This window comes from Nicotiana attenuata, unplaced genomic scaffold, assembly GCF_001879085.1.
Source record: "Nicotiana attenuata strain UT unplaced genomic scaffold, NIATTr2, whole genome shotgun sequence".
NCBI classification, from domain to species: Eukaryota; Viridiplantae; Streptophyta; class Magnoliopsida; order Solanales; family Solanaceae; genus Nicotiana; species Nicotiana attenuata.
This window is the reverse complement of record NW_017672913.1, coordinates 86,349-107,688: the sequence shown is the minus strand read 5'-3', so window position 1 is coordinate 107,688 and position 21,340 is coordinate 86,349.

The following is a 21,340-nucleotide window of genomic DNA, read 5'->3' as shown; positions in this document are numbered from 1 at the left end:
TCCAAAAATAATTTTAATTATTTTTATTCTTTTATTTAGTTTTGCATTTATTCGCATTGTTCATGCATATTTAGAATTATTTTAAATCATAAAAATCATCAAAAAAATATTTTATCTTTCATTTAGTGTGTTAATTGCATTTAGGAATTAATCATAGGTTAAAAGCATGGTTAAAACAAAAATCACATAAAATATACATTAACTTTAATCAATTAGTTTAATTAACTAATTAAAATGCTAATTAAGTCGTTTTGCAAAATAAATTCGATTAGAAGTAATGTGGCTATTTTTGAAAGATCAAATAAAGAATAATAGAGTGTGTTGCTTCTTGTTCCAAATTGGACCAGTTTCAGCGGCCCAAAAATCGTTCAAGCCCACAACTAATCTGCCCAACTGCCCGGTCCAAATCTCCCTAACTTTCAGTCACCCAAACGACGTAGTACCGTATCAATACTACGTCATTTTTTCTTCTTCACCTATTAAAACAAACTATTTCCCCTATTCTCTAAGGAACGGACCCCTTCTCTCTTGGAGAACAAAAACCTAGCTGCCTCTAATACTCTCATCCTCTCAGTCAGCCGCCCACCCTCACTCTCAAAGAACGGAAGAAGGAAATATGAAAATACTCACGCCCGTTTTCCTTCCCCAACAAACTCTCACCCTTACCTCACTTTACTCATCTCTATATATCTAGAAGAAGGGGGAAATCCCAAAAAAACAGATCTGAAAACAAAAAAAACGCTCTGAAAAACAAAGAAGAACATGTAGAATTTTCAACTGTTTTTACTCAAGTTTCGTTGTTGTTTGTTCATCGCTGCTGAGCTCTAACCAGCTGATTTCTTTGCCTTTATTTGGCTTAGATTTAATCTTTGCACCATTATGTATGTTTTCCCCAAACTTGTATTCTTTAGATTTGGCCTAGTATTATGTCTGCCTGACTTTCTGAGCTCAACAGTTCTGGACTAGCTTAAATTTTACTTTAACCTTGTCAATCTGTATAGTTCCAGCATTTGATTCCATATTTGGTTTTCGATATTCCATACAATCCATTTCATTTAGCTTCGGCAGAAGAATTTTTTTTTTCGACGGCTTGATTTAACTTGAGGCAAACTTTTAGATTAGTTTTAATTCGCAACTTCTTATAAAATATTAGCCTTTAACCAAGACATAATGCAATCACTCTTATGAACAAATTAACGATCCAATCCATACTATCTCACACTCCTATCCATAATTCATGGTCTCACATTAATCTCAAATCTTAGGAAAGTAATTAATTCATAAATATTGTAGAATGCTTTAGGCGTGCTTTAAAATCTATTATCATGATTATGTACACATTCGCGTGACATAATTACGTCTACCAAGAAAAAAAAAATAAAGTGCGCAGTCACGCGATTTTGGCTAAACAACCTTAATATAATAAAGTGTGATAAATTGTGTACACGTACGTGTGACATGATTTTAATGCCTCAAATAAAATGGAGTTACACACATGTAGTCCGTTTCTGTCACGACCCAATTCTATAATAGGCAGTAATGGCGCCTAACGACCCAATTCTATAATAGGCAATGATGGCACCTAACAACGCCGCTAGGCAAGCCAATTGCGGACTAGTCGCGTGATTCCTCTTTTTAAAAGTTGTTTCCTATTAATTAAACTCTCCTTAAATTGAAAGATTTAAGAAATCGTAGATATAAAACAAATAGTATGAAAGCAACTAAGTGCAGTCATAATCATGAAACAAACCCAAAATTTACAAGTCTACTATTGTGTGCCAAGACCCGGTGTCACAAGTGTATGGGCATTCTAGTAGAATATACAAAAATAAATAATAGTCTACTGTCTGAAGAGAAACAGACAGAAAAATATAAGCAAAGTAAAGACTACGGCTGCTGCAGAACGGCTCGGAAGGCAACTCACCGTGAGTCTCGAACTAGTAGTCAAACGAGTGCGGCGGACTGGTATCCAGATGCATGTGCCTCAAATCCTACAAATTCAAGTGCAAAAGTGTAGCGTGAGTACATAAACAACATGTACCCAGTAAGTATCTAGTCTAACCTCGAAAAAGTAGCGATGAGGGTCGACTTCGACACTTACTATGGGCCAACAATATAATGATATGAGATTCTAATTAAACATGATACGTTTAAATGACAATAGAACTCAGAGTAAGAAATAAATAAACAATGCTCTCACTATTAGTAAGAACCGAATCATTTCCCTCATCAACATATGTAATTTCTCAAGCCAATGAATTAATATCAAATATAAAGGGACATCCAGTGTTATTATCATGCACGAATTTATGTCGAGGACGTATTGTTGATACCCAATTTTTTCCTCATATATTTTAAATATGCGTATATACCTTCAAAATAGTGCACATGCATTATCATTGGATTCACAAGCATGCACAAGTATTTTTCACAATTTTTCTATAATTTTTAAAGGCTTTAAATCAATTTATTCTTGCATTTTTATTATACAAATATTCAATAATTATCCTTCAAATTATTTTTATGATGATTTAACTATCTAAATTCATCAGTTATGACAACATAATATTCAGTGTATTTTTTATAATTTCATTTATACTTTTTAGGGCTAAATTGCACATTTTGCAATAATAGCCCATATGCATATATAATTACATTATTTGCACAAAAATAACTTTTTATATTTTTATAATGTTAAGTAATTATTTTAAATCACTTTCATTCACAAGTGATATTTTTTTATTTATTAATTATTTTTTATAAATTATTTATTTGTTAAAATGGGTATTTAAATAATAGCCCCTTTTTCCTTAATCATTTTCGGACCTAACCCAATTACCCCAGCCCGGTTACTTAAACTCCTAAGCCCAATACCCCTATACACCAGCCCAAAATACCCCAACCCAAACCAAATTAACCCAACCCCTAACCCAGTCGGTACCCGTCTACTATAACCCGCCCCGGTCCCTTTTAAATCACAACTGTTGATCTTTCAAGATCAACGGCCCACATCCCTTCTCCCTATTTTAATTAACCAAACTCCTAACCCTAACTCTCATTCACCCACACCTGCTGCCTCTGGATTCTCATCCCTTCCCCTTCTTTCTTTGTCAAACCCTAGCGTCGTCATGTCACGATCCGGATTTCCCGCCCTCGGGGTCGTGATGGTGCCTACTCGTGGTAGCTAGGCAAGCCTACTCAATTACTCTTCCATTACTAAACAAATCTTTTAACAATTTATAGCATCAATATAGAACATGAAATTTAATAATAACAGCGGAAGTCCGAATCATAATCCGAATCAAAACGCGGAACAGTCAACAATAGCCTCTACCCAAGACTGGAGTCACATTACTCACGAACTGCTAAGAGTTTACTAAATACAAAGGTCTGAAAGAAACATATAAACTGTTTGTCTCGAAAACAAGGAGGCAACAATATAAAAGAGAAAATAAGGGAGAGACGCCGGGCCTGCGGACGCCTGCAAGGCTACCTCGGTCTCGTGATAATGAAAGCCTGCTCCCGTGCTAATGCTGCTGCTGCTCCTCAAAACCTAGACCTATGCAAAAATGCACAGAGTGTAGCATCAGCACAACCGACCCCATGTGCTGGTAAGTGTCTAGTCTAACCCCGGCGAAGTAGTGACGAGGCTAGACTGGACACCACATAAACCTGTGCAATTATAAATATACAACGGAATCGAAATACCAGGCAATTAACAATAAGGGAGGGGAAACATGCTATGGGGAGATAGCAATATTAACAGTAATCCAGCGTAACAATCTAAAGCAGCATAAATTTACGGTGAACAAGGAACCAATACTCAATATAAACACCTTTGTATCAATAATTGTTGCGGCGTGCAACTCGGTCCACAATTACCATTGTTGCGGCGTGCAACCCGATCCACAATTACCACTGTTGCGGCGTGCAACCCGACCCATACCATTTATCATTGTTGCGGCGCGCAACCCGATCCTCAAATATCATTGTTGCGGCGTGCAATCCGATCCTCAAATATCATTGTTGCGGCGTGCAACCCGATCCTCAAATATCATTGTTGCGGCATGCAACCCGATCCTCAAATATCATTGTTGCGGCGTGCAACCCGATCCTCAAATATCATTGTTGCGGCGTGCAACCCGATCCTCAAATATCACTCGACAGTCTAGCTCCCCAAACAATAGTCACAAATAAGGGGCATAAAAATAAACAAATATTGGAAGAAATCCCGGCAAGGGAAAAGAAACCAACAAGTTCAATACAACGTCCCGACAAGGGAAATACCATCAACGTTTTCTCTTTCTTTCATTTCTTACGTTATAATCCACTTTACCATTTTGAGCCAACGCTCCAAAGAACCAAGTCATTTCATATACTTTCAATATTCGTATCACAACTCGAGCCAATGCTCCTAGGAATTCAAATGATCATATTGTCGTTCACATATTATTCACAACATATAGAAATCCTCCAATAAGTACAAAAATTTCAACCAAATCATGGTAACCACATTATGAGGACTCACGGTCATGCTAGACACCAATGTATAGATACTCGTCACCATGCCTATACATCGTACTTGATCATTTAGCAATTAGCAAACAAGACTCAACTCCTATTCCCTCAAGCTAGGGTTAAACCAAACACTTACCTCAAAGCCTTGAATTCCGCTTAATCCTCAACTATCGCTTTACCCCGCGATTCCACCTCCAATCGCTCGAATCTAACCACAAATTGCTCAATTACTTTAATAAACTCTATATGAATCAATTTGAATGCATAAAAATAAATTTCCCAAGTTTTTCCCAAAAATTCCAAAATCGCCCCCAGGCCCACGTGGTCAAAACTCGAGGTCAAAACCCGGTTACCCATTCCCCAAGAATTCAAATATGTAATTTGTTTTGAAATCGGACCTCAATTGAGGTCCAAATTCCCAATTTATAGAAAACCTAGGTTCCACCCAAAACCCCCAATTTCTCCCATGAAAATCATTGATTTTAAGTTGAAAACATGTTAAATGATGTTAATGATTGAAAGAGTTAGGTAAAAATCGACTTACAAATGATTTGGGATGAAACTTGTTCTTGAAAAATCGCCTAAGGAGTTGTATTTTGAAAGTGGGGTGAAAAATGACTTGAAATTCGTCTAAGTATGAAAAATGCAGGTTGCAGATGTGGGAAATGCGAACTGGGGTTCGCAATTGCGAACCCCGACCATTTGTGGGAAATGCGAAGCTGGGTTCGCATTTGCGAACCCTTACTAGATTGCTAGTTTTCGCATTTGCGAACACAAGATCGCATTTGCGATCAGCCTCCCTTCGCATTTGCGAGCAAGTGGATCACATTTGCGATCCCATGTCCAGACCCAAGGCGTCACATTTGCGACTCAAAGCTTGCATTTGCGAGCTCGCAATTGCAAAACTCATCTTCGCAAATGCGAAGATCACAGAAGCAAAATACCAGATTTTTCACAAGTTCAAAAATGCGATGCGTGACCTATCCAAAACTCACCCGAGCCCTCGGGACTCCAAACCAACTATACACACAACCTCAAAAACATCCTACGAACTTATCCGTGCGATCAAATCGCCAAAATAACATCATAAACAACAGATCAAGTCTCAAAACTCATGATTTCCTCCACATTTTCATAAAACATAAATTTTCCATTTTAAGTCCGAAACACGTCAAATGACGTCCGTTTTCAACCAAACTTTATAGATAGCGCTTAAACCATATATAAGACTTGTACCGGGTGCCGGAACCAAATACGAGCCCGATACCACAGTCTTTTAATCAAATTTCATTTTCATTTTCCTTAATCATTTCCAGAAAACAATTTCACACAAAAATTCATTTCTCGGGCTTGGGACCTTAGAATTCGATTCCGGGCATATGCCCAAGTCCCATATTTTTCTACGGACCCTCCGGGACCGTCAAATCATGGGTCCGGGTCCGTTTATCCAAAATGTTGACTGAAGTCAAATATATTCATATTAATATCAAAATTTAGCATTTTTCACTCAGAATTCATATTTAAGCTTTCCGGCTACGCGCCCGGACTGCGCACGCAAATCGAGGCAACCCTAAATGAGGTTTTCGAGGCCTCGGAAGCATGGAATGAATAAGAAAACAGGTGATGACCCTTTTGGGTCGTCACATTCTCCACCTCTAAAACAACCGTTCGTCCTCGAACGGACAAAAGAAAGAAGTACCTGAGTCAGGGAAAAGATGGGGATAACGGCTCCGCATATCAGACTCGGACTCCCAGGTCGATGCCTCAGGGGGCCGACCTCTCCACTGAACACGAACAGAAGGAAAACTCCTGGATCTCAGCTGACGGACCTGCCGGTCTAGAATAGCTGCCGGCTCCTCCTCATAGGACAAGTCCTTGTCCAACTAGACAGTGCTGAAGTCTAACACATGGGTAGGATCGCCGTGATACCTCCGAAGCATGGACACATGAAAAACTGGATGCACGACTGATAAGCTAGGTGGCAATGCAAGTCTATAAGCCACCTCTCCCACTCGATCAAGAAACTCAAACGGACCAATGTACCTAGGGCTAAGCTTGCCCTTCTTCCCAAATCTCATCACGTCCTTCATAGGCGACACCCGGAGCAGTACCCGCTCACCAACCATGAAAGCTACATCTCGAACCTTACGATCTGCATAGCTCTTTTGCCTAGACTGAGCTGAACGAAGTCTGTCCAGAATGATCTTGACCTTGTCCAAGGCCTCATGAACTAAATCTGTACCTATCAACCGAGCCTCTCCCCGCTCGAACCATCCAATCGGAGACCGACACCGCTTACCATATAAAGCCTCATAAGGAGCCATCTGGATGCTCGACTGGTAGCTGTTGTTGTAGGCAAACTCTGCTAAAGGCAAGAACTGATCCCATGAACCCCCAAAGTCAATAACACAAGCCCGGAGCATATCCTCCAAAATCTGAATAGTCCGCTCGGACTGACCGTCCGTCTGGGGATGGAATGCTGTGCTCAACTCGACCCGTGTGCCCAACTCTCGCTGAACTGCACTCCAGAAGTGCGAGGTAAACTGCGTACCCCGATCCGAAATGATAGATGCCGGCACCCCATGAAAGCGAACAATCTCCCGGATATAAATCTCGGCTAATCTCTCGGATGAGTAGGAGACTGCCACGGGAATTAAATGCGCTGACTTGGTCAGCCTATCCACAATAACCCATATCGCATCGAACTTCTTCCGAGTCAACGGAAGCCCTGTAACAATATCCATGGTAATCCGCTCCCACTTCCACTCGGGGAGTTCAATCTTCTAAAGCAAACCACCAGGTCTCTGATGCTCGTACTTAACCTGCTGACAATTCAAACAACGAGCCACATATGCTACAATGTCCTTCTTCATTCTACGCCACCAATAGTGCTGCCGCAAATCCTGATACATCTTCGCGGCGCCCGGGTGAATAAAGTACCTGGAACTATGGGCCTCCTCTAAAATCAACGCTCGAAGCCTATCCACATTGGGCACACAAACTCGCCCCTGCAATCTCAAAACTCCATCCACATCTAAGGCAACCTGCTTGGCACCTCCTCGCTACACCGTGTCTCTAAGGACACATAAATGAGGATCATCAAACTGCCGATCACGGATACGCTCCAATAATGAAGAACGAGCGACCGTGCAAGCTAACACACGATTGGGCTCAGAAACATCCAGTCTCACGAACTGATTGGCTAAAGCCTGAACATCCAAAGCAAACGGCCTCTGACTGACCGAAATATAAGCAAGACTACCCATGCTGGCTGACTTCCTACTCAAAGCATCGGCCACCATATTGGCCTTCCCCGGATGATAAAGAATGGTGACATCATAATCCTTCAACAACTCCAACCATCTCCCCTGCCTCAAATTACACTCCTTTTGCTTAAATAGGTACTGAAGACTCTTGTGATCAGTGAACACCTCACACGCCACACCATACAAGTAGTGCCTTCAAATATTCAAGGCGTGAACAATGGCTGCCAACTCTAGATCATGCACTGGATAGTTCTTCTCATGAATCTTCAACTGTCTCGAAGCATAGGCAATAACCTTGCCATCCTGCATCAACACTGCTCCAAGTCCCACACGGGAAGCATCACAGTAGACTGTATAGGGCCCTGATCCAGTGGGCAAAATCAACACGGTGCCGTAGTCAGAGCTATCTTGAGCTTCTGAAAGCTCGCCTCGCACTCATCTGACCATCTGAACTGGGCAACCCGATCCATAGATGAAAATCCCTCCATGAACCGCCTGTAGTAGCCTGCTAACCCTAAGAAACTCTGAATCTCTATCACTGATGCTGGTCTAGGCCAATTCTTGACTGCCTCTATCTTCTTCGGGTCCAACGTGACCCAGAAAAGCTACCGAACTCAGCCAGAACTCACACTTGGAGAACTTGGCATATAACTGACTATCCCTCAAGGTCTGAAGAACCACTCTAAAGTGCTGCTCGTGCTCCTCCTGGCTGCGGGAGTACACCAAAATATCATCAATAAAGACTATCACGAACATGTCCAAATATGGCCTGAACACTCGGTTCATCAATTCCATAAATGCTGCTGGGGCATTGGTCAACCTAAATGACCTAACCAGGAACTCGTAATGCCCATACCGAGTGCGGAAGGCTGTCTTAGGGACATCGGATGCCCTAATCCTCAACTGATGGTACTCGGATCGCAAGTCAATCTTGGAGAATACCCTGGCACCCTGAAGTTGGTCGAACAAATCATCAATCCTCGGCAGTGGGTACTTATTATTGACCGTTACCTTGTTCAATTGCCGGTAATCAATACACATCCTCATTGACCCATCCTTCTTCTTGACATTGTTGTTGCGGCGCGCAACCCGATCCTCATATCTCGTTTAACATTGTTGTTGCGGCGTGCAACCCGATCCATATCATTCGACAGTCTAGCTCCCCAAACAATAGTCACAAATAAGGGGCATAAAATCTAACAAATATTGGAAGGAATCTTGGCAAGGGAAAACAAACCAACAAGTTCAATGCAACGTCCCGACAAGGGAAAATACCAACAACGCTTTCTCTTTCTTTCATTTCTTACGTTATAATCCACTTTACCATTTTGAGCCAACGCTCCAAAGAATCAAGTCATGTCATATACTTTCAATATTCGTATCACAATTCGAGCCAATGCTCCTAGGAATCAATTGATCATATAATCGTTCACATGTTATTCACAACATATAGAAATCCTCCAATAAACACGGAAATCACAACCAAATCATGATAATCACATTATGAGGACTCACGGTCATACTAGACGCCAATGTATAGATACTCGTCACCATGCCTATACATCGTACTCGATCATTTAGCAATTAGCAAACAAGACTCAACTCCTATTCCCTCAAGCTAGGGTTAAACCAAACACTTACCTCAAAGCCTTGAAATCCACTTAATCCTCAACTATCGCTTTACCCCGCGGTTCCACCTCCAATTCGCTCGAATCTAATCACAAATTGCTCAATTACTTTAATAAACACTATATGAATCAATTTGAATGCATAAAAATGAATTTCCCAAGTTTTTCCCAAAAATTCCAAAATTGCCCCCGGGCCCACGTGGTCAAAACCCGAGGTTCGAACCAAAACCCGGTTACCCATTCCCCCACGAACTCAAATATGTAATTTGTTTTGAAATCGGACCTCAAATCGAGGTCCAAATCCCCAATTTTTAGAAAACCTAGGTTCTACCCAAAAACCCCAATTTCACCCATGAAAATCCTTGATTTTAAGTGGAAAACATGTTAAATGATGTTAAAGATTGAAAGAATTGAGTAAAANAATTGAGGTCCAAATTCCCAATTTATAGAAAACCTAGGTTCCACCCAAAACCCCCAATTTCTCCCATGAAAATCATTGATTTTAAGTTGAAAATATGTTAAATGATGTTAATGATTGAAAGAGTTAGGTAAAAATCGACTTACAAATGATTTGGGATGAAACTTGTTCTTGAAAAATCGCCTAAGGAGTTGTATTTTGAAAGTGGGGTGAAAAATGACTTGAAATTCGTCTAAGTATGAAAAATGCAGGTTGCAGATGTGGGAAATGCGAATTGGGGTTCGCAATTGCGAACCCCGACCATTTGTGGGAAATGCGAAGCTGGGTTCGCATTTGCGAACCCTTACTAGATTGCCAGTTTTCGCATTTGCGAACACAAGATCGCATATGCGATCAGCCTCCCTTCGCATTTGTGAGCAAGTGGATCGCATTTGCGATCCCATGTCCAGACCCAAGGCGTTGTATTTGCGACTCAAAGCTCGCATTTGCGAGCTCGCAATTGCGAAACTCATCTTCGCAAATGCGAAGATCACAGAAGCAAAATACCAGATTTTTCACAAGTTCAAAAATGCGATGCGTGACCTATCCAAAACTCACCCGAGCCCTTGGGACTCCAAACCAACCATACACACAACCTCAAAAATATCCTACGGACTAATCCGTGCGATCAAATCGCCAAAATAACATCATAAACTACGGATCAAGTCTCAAAACTCATGATTTCCTCCACATTTTCATAAAACATAAATTCTCCATTTTAAGTCCGAAACACGTCAAACGACGTCCGTTTTCAACCAAACTTTACAGATAGCGCTGAAACCATATATAAGACTTGTACCGAGCGCTGGAACCAAAATACAGGCCAGATACCACAGTCTTTTAATCAAATTTCATTTTCATTTTCCTTAATCATTTCCAGAAAACAATTTCACACAAAAATTCATTTCTCGGGCTTGGGACCTCGAAATTCGATTTCGGGCATATGCCCAAGTCCCATATTTTTCTACGGACCCTCCGGGACCGTCAAATCACAGGTCCGGGTCCGTTTACCCAAAGTGTTGGCCGAAGTCAAATATATTCATATTAATATCAAAATTTAGCATTTTTCACTCAGAATTCATATTTAAGCTTTTCGGCTACGCGCCCGGACTGTGCACGCAAATCGAGGCAAACCTAAATGAGGTTTCCGAGGCCTCGGAAGCACGGAATGAATAAGAAAATAGGTGATGACCCTTTTGGGTCGTCACACGTCACCCAATCTCCCTTTTGATTCCAACCCAAATATGGAATCCATCAACGATCTTCTTACCTTACTCATCTTATCTCGCTACTGGCTACCTATTTATGGTGTTACATAAATGCTTGCCTAACATGGCAAGCAGATCTCTCCTATTGTGAACCAGATCTGGTTCAAATCTTTGACCTCTTTCCATCCGTGTTCGTTTTCATTTCTTTATGGCATGAATCTATGAGATTCTTCGCGATTTTTTGCTTACCCTAACACTAGGGTTCGGATCTTCCTAAGATCTAATACTGGTTCGCGGTTCTTTAATTATTTTTCCTTTAGTACTTCCGTATATAGGTCCCTATGCATTTTATTATGATTTTTCTTTGATTTTTCTGACTAATTTTTACCTACCCTAAAATTAGGGTTTTTGATTCTTTGAAATCGAACCAAATCTGGTTCATGCCTTAATTATTCCCATCTATATGGCTCTGTGCATCTTATTATAACTCTCTTCGTTAATTTCTGACTAATTTTTACTTACCCTAAATTAGGGATTTTTTATTCTGCGAAATCAAACCAAATCTGTTTGATTCTTTAATTATTGTGTCTATATGCCTATATGCATCTCTTTGCTTTTTATTACTGTCGATTTTGTATATTTTACCTAAAACTAGGGTTTGAGACTTTTATTCTTTCCTTTCTTGCATGGTACCGATATTTTCCTTATTTCGTTCAATCTACCGTGTTTTCTTTATTCCTTTACCTTATTTTGCCTTGAAGCTGATTGTTAATTGATTCCATATTATATTTTCCTTATTCTAAGTGTTACTCACCTGATACACGCTATTATGCTCTATTAACTTACTGAACTCTCTTCAATTGAATCTCGATTTATCTTCTTTCCTTATTTGTGTATGTTTTATTTATTCCTATATTTGTCTACCTAATTGAACACTACTTAAACCTTTTCCCCCTTCCCTTTAGGACAGGACTCGAACTCTCACACTTTCACAAAAACTTAGTTCTTTTACTCTAATTCCGTGCTCATTCTTTCTGGTCTTGGCCGGCTGAAAGCCAAGGCCAAGTGATTCTGGAACTTAACTGTTGTAGCATATCTACTTGTTTTCTTGCTTAACTGGTAAGCCCTAATCCATTGTCGTTTATTTCTCCATGCTTTTTTGGTAATCAGTGTTACCTGAACAGCATGTCTTGAACCTTATTTTTAGCATGATTCTACTTTTATGCTCCTATGACTCTTTTATGGTTAATACTATTAGTTTGTAAGTTAGCTTAATGTTCAATTTGTCCGGGCACTGCTTGTTAATCCTGTACCTGTTTTGAACCTTGCATTTTTAGGATACTACAAGCATGTAATTAGTTAATTTGTCCTAATTTGTTGCTTAACTCATGTGCCATGTCTGTTAATATGTCATGATCTAATTTGCCTAAGTTATTAATCAATGGTTCTCTTAAATGTCAGCATGCTCCTATAGTGTAATTAAGTCTCTCTTCTGAATTAACCTGTTTGAAACCATGTACTTTGCAAACTTTGCTGTTTTCTGAATGCAATTATGTGTCCTAAACCCTCTTTCTTCTGAAATCAAATTGTCTGAAATCTGCCCCTACTCCCTTTTATATGCTGATTTCTAAAACCTCACTCTTAGTCCCTTAGGTTCTCAATCACCCTAGTGTGAGCACTGCTCAGGGTCCACATGAGACTTCTGTGAACTCTGACACATTGGAACTGGTTACCCATTCTTGTGAATCATCTGCTGAATGCATGGTTCTGGTGTGAGCATTGCCCTGGGTCCCTAAGGCCCTTGGGAACTTTGACACACTGGAAATTTGGTTCTATATGTGTTATGAGTGGATCACTCATATTTTGGCTATGTTGTACCTATGAATTGAGCCTTGAAGTTGATTGGTTTGAAGGCCTGGTTCCCAGGTTTATTTGGGCCTAACGAAGGCTACCTATAGAGTATCTTATTACTATTATGTAATTTATTCATTTATTCTGGTCTGTAATAAGTTTGTAATAAACAGATTGTTGTCCCAAGTTCAGATGAAGTTTTGAAGATTGACAAAATTAACTCAGTCATGGACCAGGTCCATCATGTGAGACACAGTGGTCATCTATCTATACGTGTGAGATGCACGTGAAGAAGATAAGTCTCAAGGATCAGCAACAATATCTTCTGAACTGATCGAAAAGGTTGCATAAAGGATAAGGAGATGAAGTCTCCTTATGCGAAGAGAACTAAATCCGGATCAAGAATAAGGGTTGGAGTTTGTATTGTTCTAGGACTCGAATTTGATGAAGGATCAGCAATTGAGTCTCAATCAAACTCTGATTACTAACCCTTTAAATAACTATNATAAGGCCTCATAAGGATCCATCTGGATGCTCGACTGGTAGCTGTTATTGTAGGCAAACTCCGCTAAAGGCTAGAACTGATCCCATGAGCCTCCAAAGTCAATAACACAAGCCCGGAACATATCCTCCAAAATCTGAATAGTCCGCTCGGACTGACCGTCCGTCTGGGGATAGAATGCTGTGCTCAACTCGACCCGTGTGCCCAACTCTCGCTGAACTGCTCTCCAAAAGCGCGAGGTAAACTGCGTACCCCGATCCGAAATGATAGATGTCGGCACACCATGAAGGCGAACAATCTCCCGGATGTAAATCTCAGCTAGTCTCTCGGATGAGTAGGAGACTGCTACAGGAATGAAATGCGCTGACTTGGTCAGCCTATCCACAATAACCCATATTGCGTCAAACTTCTTCCGATTCAACGAAAGTCCAGTAACAAAATCCATGGTAATCCGCTCCCACTTCCACTCGGGAAGCTCAATCTTCTGGTGTAGACCACCAGGACTCTGATGCTCGTACTTAACCTGCTGACAATTCAAACAACGAGCTACATATGCTGCAATGTCCTTCTTCATTCTACGCCACCAATAGTGCTGCCGCAAATCCTGATACATTTTCGCGGCGCCTGGGTGAATAGAGTACCTGGAGCTATGGGCCTCCTCTAAAATCAACTCTCGAAGCCCATCCACATTGGGCACACAAACTCGCCCCTATAATATCAAAACTCCTTCCGCATCTAAGGTAACCTTCTTGGCACCTCCTCGCTGCACCGTGTCTCTAAGGACGCATAAATAGGGATCATCAAACTGCCGATCACGAATACGCTCCAATAATGAAGAACGAGCGACCGTGCAAGCTAACACACGATTGGGCTCAGAAACATCCAGTCTCACGAACTGATTGGCTAAAGCCTGAACATCCAAAGCAAACGGCCTCTGACTGACCGAAATATAAGCAAGACTACCCATGCTGGCTGACTTCCTACTCAGAGCATCGACCACTACATTGGCCTTTCTCGGATGATAAAGAATGGTGACATCACAATCCTTCAACAACTCCAACCATCTCCTCTGCCTCAAATTCAACTCCTTTTGCTGAAATGGGTACTGAAGACTCTTGTGATCAGTGAACACCTCACACGCCACGCCATACAAGTAGTGCCTCCAAATCTTCAAGGCGTGAACAATGGCTGCCAACTCTAGATCATGCACTGGATAGTTCTTCTCATGAATCTTCAACTGTCTCGAAGCATAGGCAATGACCTTGCCATCCTGCATCAACACTACTCCAAGCCCAACACGGGAAGCATTACAATAAATGGTATAGGGCCCTGAACCTGTGGGCAAAACCAACACCGGTGCCGTAGTCAGAGCTGTCTTGAGCTTCTGAAAGCTCACCTCACACTCGTCCGACCATCTGAACTGGGCACCCTTCTTGGTCAACCTGGTCATCGGGGCTGCAATAGATGAAAACCCCTCCACAAACCGACGGTAGTAGCCTGCTAACCCCAAGAAACTCCGAATCTCTATCGCTGATGCTGGTCTAGGCCAGTTCTTGACTGCCTCTATCTTCTTCGGGTCCACCTGAATACCCTCAGCTGATACAACGTGACCCAGAAATGCTACCGAACTCAGTCAGAACTCACACTTGGAGAACTTGGCATATAACTGACTATCCCTCAGAGTCTGAAGAACCACTCTAAGGTGCTGCTCGTGCTCCTCCTGGCCGCGGGAGTACACCAAAATATCATCAATAAAGACTATCACGAACATGTCCAAATATGGCCTGAACACTCGGTTCATCAACTCCATAAATGCTGTTGGGGCATTGGTCAACCCAAATGACATAACCAGGAACTCGTAATGCCCATACCGAGTGCGGAAGGCTGTCTTAGGGACATCGGATGCCCTAATCCTCAACTGATGGTACCCGGATCGCAAGTCAATCTTGGAGAATACCCTGGCACCCTGAAGCTGGTCGAACAAATCATCAATCCTCGGCAGTGGGTACTTATTCTTGACTGTAACTTTGTTCAATTGCCGGTAATCGATGCACATCCTCATCGAACCATCCTTTTTCTTCACAAATAACACCGGCGTACCCCAAGGCGAAACGCTGGGTCTAATGAAACCCTTCTCAAGCAAATCCTGCAACTGATCCTTTAACTCTTTCAACTCTGGCGGGGCCATGCGATACGGCGGGATAGAAATGGGCTGCGTGCCCGGAGCCAGATCAATACAAAAGTCAATGTCCCTGTCGGGCGGCATACCCGGTAAAGCTAAAGTCACAGTCTTGGCATGGCAGTCCAAGATAGCGTGATAGGGTGATAGCCAATCCATACCCAGAATGATATCAAAGTCCACCATATCTAAGAGTAACAAGTCTACACGGGTCTCAAGACCCTCAATCACTACAACACACGAACGATGGACTCGGTCGACCACGATAGAGTCACCCACCGGTGTAGACACATAAACAGGAATACCCAAAGCATCACTAGGCATGACCAAGCATGGTGCGAAATAAGAGGAAACATATGAATACGTAGACCCTGGATCAAATAGTACTGAAGCATCTCTATCACAGACAATAGTACCTGTAATGACAACATCTGATGACTCAGCCTCTGGCTTGGCTGGAAGAGCATAACATTGGGGCTGGGCCCCACCTCCCTAAACTGCCTCTATGGGGCGATCTCCTGCAGGCTGGCCTCCGCCCCTAGCGGCCTGAGCTCCACCTCTATGACCTCTACCTCCACCTCTAACACCTCTGCCACCACCTCTAGCTGGCTGGGCAGGCTGTGGAACCTCTGGTGTCTGAAACATAGCACGAGAACACTGATGCTGAGAGCTGCCATAAACTCGAGGGCAATATCTGACAATGTGCCTCGTGTCGCCACAAGCGTGGCAAGACCTCGGCTGCTGCGGCTGAGCACCCCTCAACCTCGGGCAAGCCCTCTTGATGTGACCATACTCACCACACTCATAATATCCACGCGAGTGCTGTAGCTGAGGAAACTGAGACTGACCTTGTCGACCTGAACGACCATCCGAAGTGCCACGAATGACCTGGAGAGCTGACTGAAAGGCCCTAGGAGGATGGCCTCTACCATAAGAACCTCTACCTCCAGACGAGGTACCACTGAATCTACCTGCATGACGAGGCCTCTTATCCGACCCATGGCCACCTCCCTGTGGCAGAACCATCTCATCTCTACGGCCCCCATTGGCCGCCTCCTGAAAAGTGATCTCACTCCCGGCCTGGGCCACTATACCCTGCTGACCTGCCACCGCTGGCAGAACCACTAGAAGAAAACCCGCTCGAATGACACTCTCTATGAGGCCTACCAATCGGACTAGAGCGTCCTGAAGAACTGAGGTGGCAATGAACCCCTCTGGGACCTGAGATGGGTCCACCGGGATTGCTGGGACTGGAACCTCCTCCTCAAAATCAACTTGAGGCTCCGCCACTGGGGCTGCTGCTGGGGACTCGGACTGCTGAGCAATAGATGAAGAAGCGCGTGTTCTCGCCATATTCGAAAGAACAGAGTAGAAATTCAATCGGTGTTTGAGAAACAGAACAACACGACGAGAAAGAACAAATGAGAGATTTTTCCTAACTCAATAGCCTCTGGGGGACAAGTACAGACGTCTCCGTACCGACCCCTCAGACTCTACTAAGTTTGTCCGTGAGTTGTGAGACCTATGTAACCTAGTGCTCAGATACCAACTTGTCACGACCTGGATTTCCCGCCCTCGGGGTCGTGATGGCGCCTACTCGTGGTAGCTAGGCAAGCCTACTCAATTACTCTTCCATTACTAAACAAATCTTTTAACAATTTATAGCATCAATATAGAACATGAAATTTAATAATAATAGCGGAAGTCTGAATCATAATCTAAATCAAAAAGCGGAACAGTCAACAATAGCCTCTACCCAAGACTGGAGTCACATTACTCACGAACTGCTAATAGTTTACTAAATACAAAGGTCTGAAAGAAACATATAAACTATTTGTCTCGAAAACAAGGAGGCAACAGTATAAAAAAGAAAACAAGGGAGAGACGCCGGGCCTGCGGACGCCTGCAAGGCTACCTCGGTCTCGTGATAATGAAAGCCTGCTCCCGTGCTAATGCTGCTGCTGCTCCTCAAAACCTGGACCTGTGCAAAAATGCACAGAGTGTAGCATCAGCACAACTGACCCCATGTGCTGGTAAGTGTCTAGCCTAACCCCGGCAAAGTAGTGACGAGGCTAGACTGGACACCACATAAACCTGTGCAATTATAAATATACAACGGAATNGCTCGTTTTCAGGCAAATCCAAAAGAGTCTCACTTGACTGCTGTCAAGAGGATATTGAGATATCTCAAAGGCACTACTGATTTGTGTCTTTGGTACCCTAAAGGTAGTAATTTCAATCTAGTAGGATATGCTGATGCTAATTATGCAGGTTTCCTAGTGGATAGAAAAAGTACCTCTGTTATGGCACACTTCCTTGGTTCATGTCTTGTTTCATGGGCTACCAAAAAGCAAAATTCAGTGGCCTTATCCACTGCTGAAGCTGAATATGTGGCTGCAGCTTCTTGTTGTGCTCAATTGCTATGGATCAAACAACAGTTGGTAGATTTTGGAATTGAAGTGGGATGTATACCAATATTTTGTGATAACACTAGTGCTATAAGTATGACAAAGAACCCTGTTCATCATAAAAGGACCAAGCACATAGATGTTAGACACCACTTCTTAAGAGATAACTATGAGAAAGGATTAATCTCAATAGAATTCTGTGCTACTGATAAACAAATAGCTGACATCTTCACTAAAGCACTGAATAGGAAAAACTTTGAGAGGAACAAGTTGGAATTAGGGATGATTAAGATCACCTAAAAGAACCAGTTCAGAATACAATGAATAAAAGAAATTTGGTTAGAAGTTCTGACTTTATGTAAATATCTAGATTAATTCTTACTCAGTCTCATACTCTAATCAATATACTCCTGTGACATGTGTTTATATTACTTCACTGATCCCTTATAAAGTTTTTTCTATTCTGACATTTGAGGCATAATCAAGAGAAGTTCTACTTGAAGAACCTGGTTCATCAGTATACGCTCATGAGAAAGTTCAGGTATGTTTCTATAATTTGCACAATTAGAAAGATTAATTTTCCAATCATGAGCAGAAATCCTATTGTCACCAAACTCCCAAAAATTATATCCGTTGAGCATTGAACCAGTTTCATTCTCCTAGAATTCTAAGGAAAATTGGATTCTTGCCTAAAAACTAGCGTCGCCTGTTAATCACTAAGAGACCGGAGTTCTAAAGTGATTAAACTCCTGATTGACTACTGCAAAAAGGCTGCCGTTACTGCACTTAATCATAATCCTCTTTAAATACACTCCACATACTCCTTTTTAGTCCAAAACCGTCATTAATCTCTCCCAAGTTCTGATCATCCTCTTTCTCTCCAAAATTTCCAAAATTCCCAAAATTCTCCAGAAATCCTTCACCATGACAAACCCTCAAGATAACCCTGGAACTTCCCTACAAGTGTCTCTCTCAAACACATCCTCATCTACACCCCCTAGTGAAAACCCCAAACCTAGGTTTCGCCGGCAGAAAATGTTGGCAAGGAAAACTGTAGCTACTGTTTCTCTGAGAACAGCCCTAAATGAAAAGTTGAGAGCTAGCCAGAAGAAAGAGAGCCCTGCTATTGAATCTGACTCAAGTTCTGAGTCTGAAACATTTATCTCTGCAAGCGAAGGAGAAGAACGTGGGTCTTCCGACACTGACAAAAATCAAGAAACCCCTGGTGAGGTAAATACCTGTTTTATGTTTTCTGATGTGGTAGAAACGATGGATAATAGGTTTGTGTTGGTTGGTTCTGTGAAAGATGTGAAGGAGGCTGAGTCTAGTAGAAGGGGAAAGAAAAGGAAAGACAAAATTCTTGCAATTTGTAGAGGGGTAGAGGAAAGTGGCAACAAGTCAGGGGGAAGTGGCTCCGGTGAGGCTGCTGAAGGTCTTGTTCATTTGAGTGAACAACAAGATGAACCTAGTTCATTTGTTGAAGAAACCCTAGCTGACATCTTGAAGAAGGTTGGGGCCAGCTATGATCCAAAGAAGCGCAAGGCTTCTTCCCTAAAAGCTCCAACTGCTTCCAAGCCAACAAAGAAAAGCAAAGTGTCATCTCCTAAGTCTACTGTCCCTTCAAAGGGAAGAGCAACTAGAAGCAGGGTCAAACAAAGTGAGGAAGAGTTGCAGAAAGCACTGGAAGAAAGCAGGAAGAAAAAGAGGGAAAAAGGAAAGACAAAAGTTGTGGAGAGTGTTGAGGTTGTATAAGAAGAAGAAGAAGAAGAGATGGACCTGGTCCATCAAGAAAGAGGAACAACTGAAAAGGTTCCAACACCCAAACCAAAGAGTTCCAAGACTTCGACCAAGAAGTCATCCTCTGTACCTGTATCTGCTGAGTCCTCGTTGGCTAAAAGAACTAGATCTGCTGTGAAGGGAAAACAAAAGAAAATTATTGAAGAAGAAGAATGCAGTGGAGAAGAAGAAGAGGAGGAGTCTGAGAAAGAGCATGATAGATTTGCCATCTTTGGCAGGAGAAAGATCTTGAAAGGCAGGTTGTTGAAAGACCTGGAGGAGCCAGGTATGATAAGATTGGTGGATGCCCTAGCTGCACAAGGATGGAAGGACATGGTCCTTCAATTGGATGGGAAACTGGCCAGGAAGGAGGTGATTGAGTTCATGGCCAATGCCAATGTCAAGAATGGGGTTGTCACCAGCATGGTGAAAGGAGTAAAGGTGCAGTTTGATGCGCCTAAATTGGGTGAGATTCTAGACATTCCCAGTATGGGATATGATGAATACTAGGCAAATGTGGCCTTGTCTGGATTCTCTTCCTACTGCACTCCAAATCACCAGAAACTTTTGTGATTCTACAACTGCTGAAGATGTGCCTGAAGCCAGGTTTGTTCAGAAGAGTGAGATGAGGGCTGAGCACAAGGTGCTATTTGAGTTTGTGAACAAATGCTTGCTGCCAAGGCAGGAGAGAAGGCACATTGCCAATTACATGGACTTGGTCCTCATGGAGTGCCTTGTGAGAGGAATACAGATAAGCTGGCCTGCTTTTATTGTCAAACTACTGGATAGAGTCATCAATGGCTCCAAAGCTCATGCCACACCATATGGGTTCCTATTGACTATTGTTCTGGAAAGGCTAAATGTGCCTTTGAAGAAGTGGGAAATGGCATCAAGCAAGGAGCACTTTGGTGTCAAGACTCTTATGGCTTGTGACTATCCAGTGAATGCCACCCCAGTTGAACCTGGTTCATCTCTAAAGAATCCTGTGAACAGCAAGGTTAGGGCATTAGTTCAAGAATGTGGAACAAAAGATGCAGAAATTGCTAGGCTCCGGGCTCGTATTGCTGAACTGGAAAATGAGAGAAATGGCCTCAAAGCTGAGCTAGCAAAGGAAAAGGAAAAGAGTGAAAGGTTGCTTCAGACCATGCTCAACCTTCTCCAATCCCAACCTTCTAGTTCCTCCAAGCCTTAGGTTTTCCAGTTCCTATCTTTGAACCAGTCTAACCCCCCAGTGACCCAGATTCGGGACTTTTCTTTGTTTTTGTTGCTCATGGTTGGATGTTTTTCTTTCTTTTTGTGGTCTGCTTTGTAGAAACATTTCCTAATCAATGACAATGCACTTTTTCTCTTGGTCTATGTGGCTTTTGATCTTAATAGTTAAATTTTTGTCAAGTTGATTATTGATTAACTGAATCATGTTTTCACTTGCAGTTGCCCCAGTGGCCATGAGTAATAATTAAAATCTGGGATGCACATTATATGCAACTTTTCGATGATGAAAAGGGGGAAGAGATGTTGTGCTTTACTTTGTATTCTGAAATAAAGTG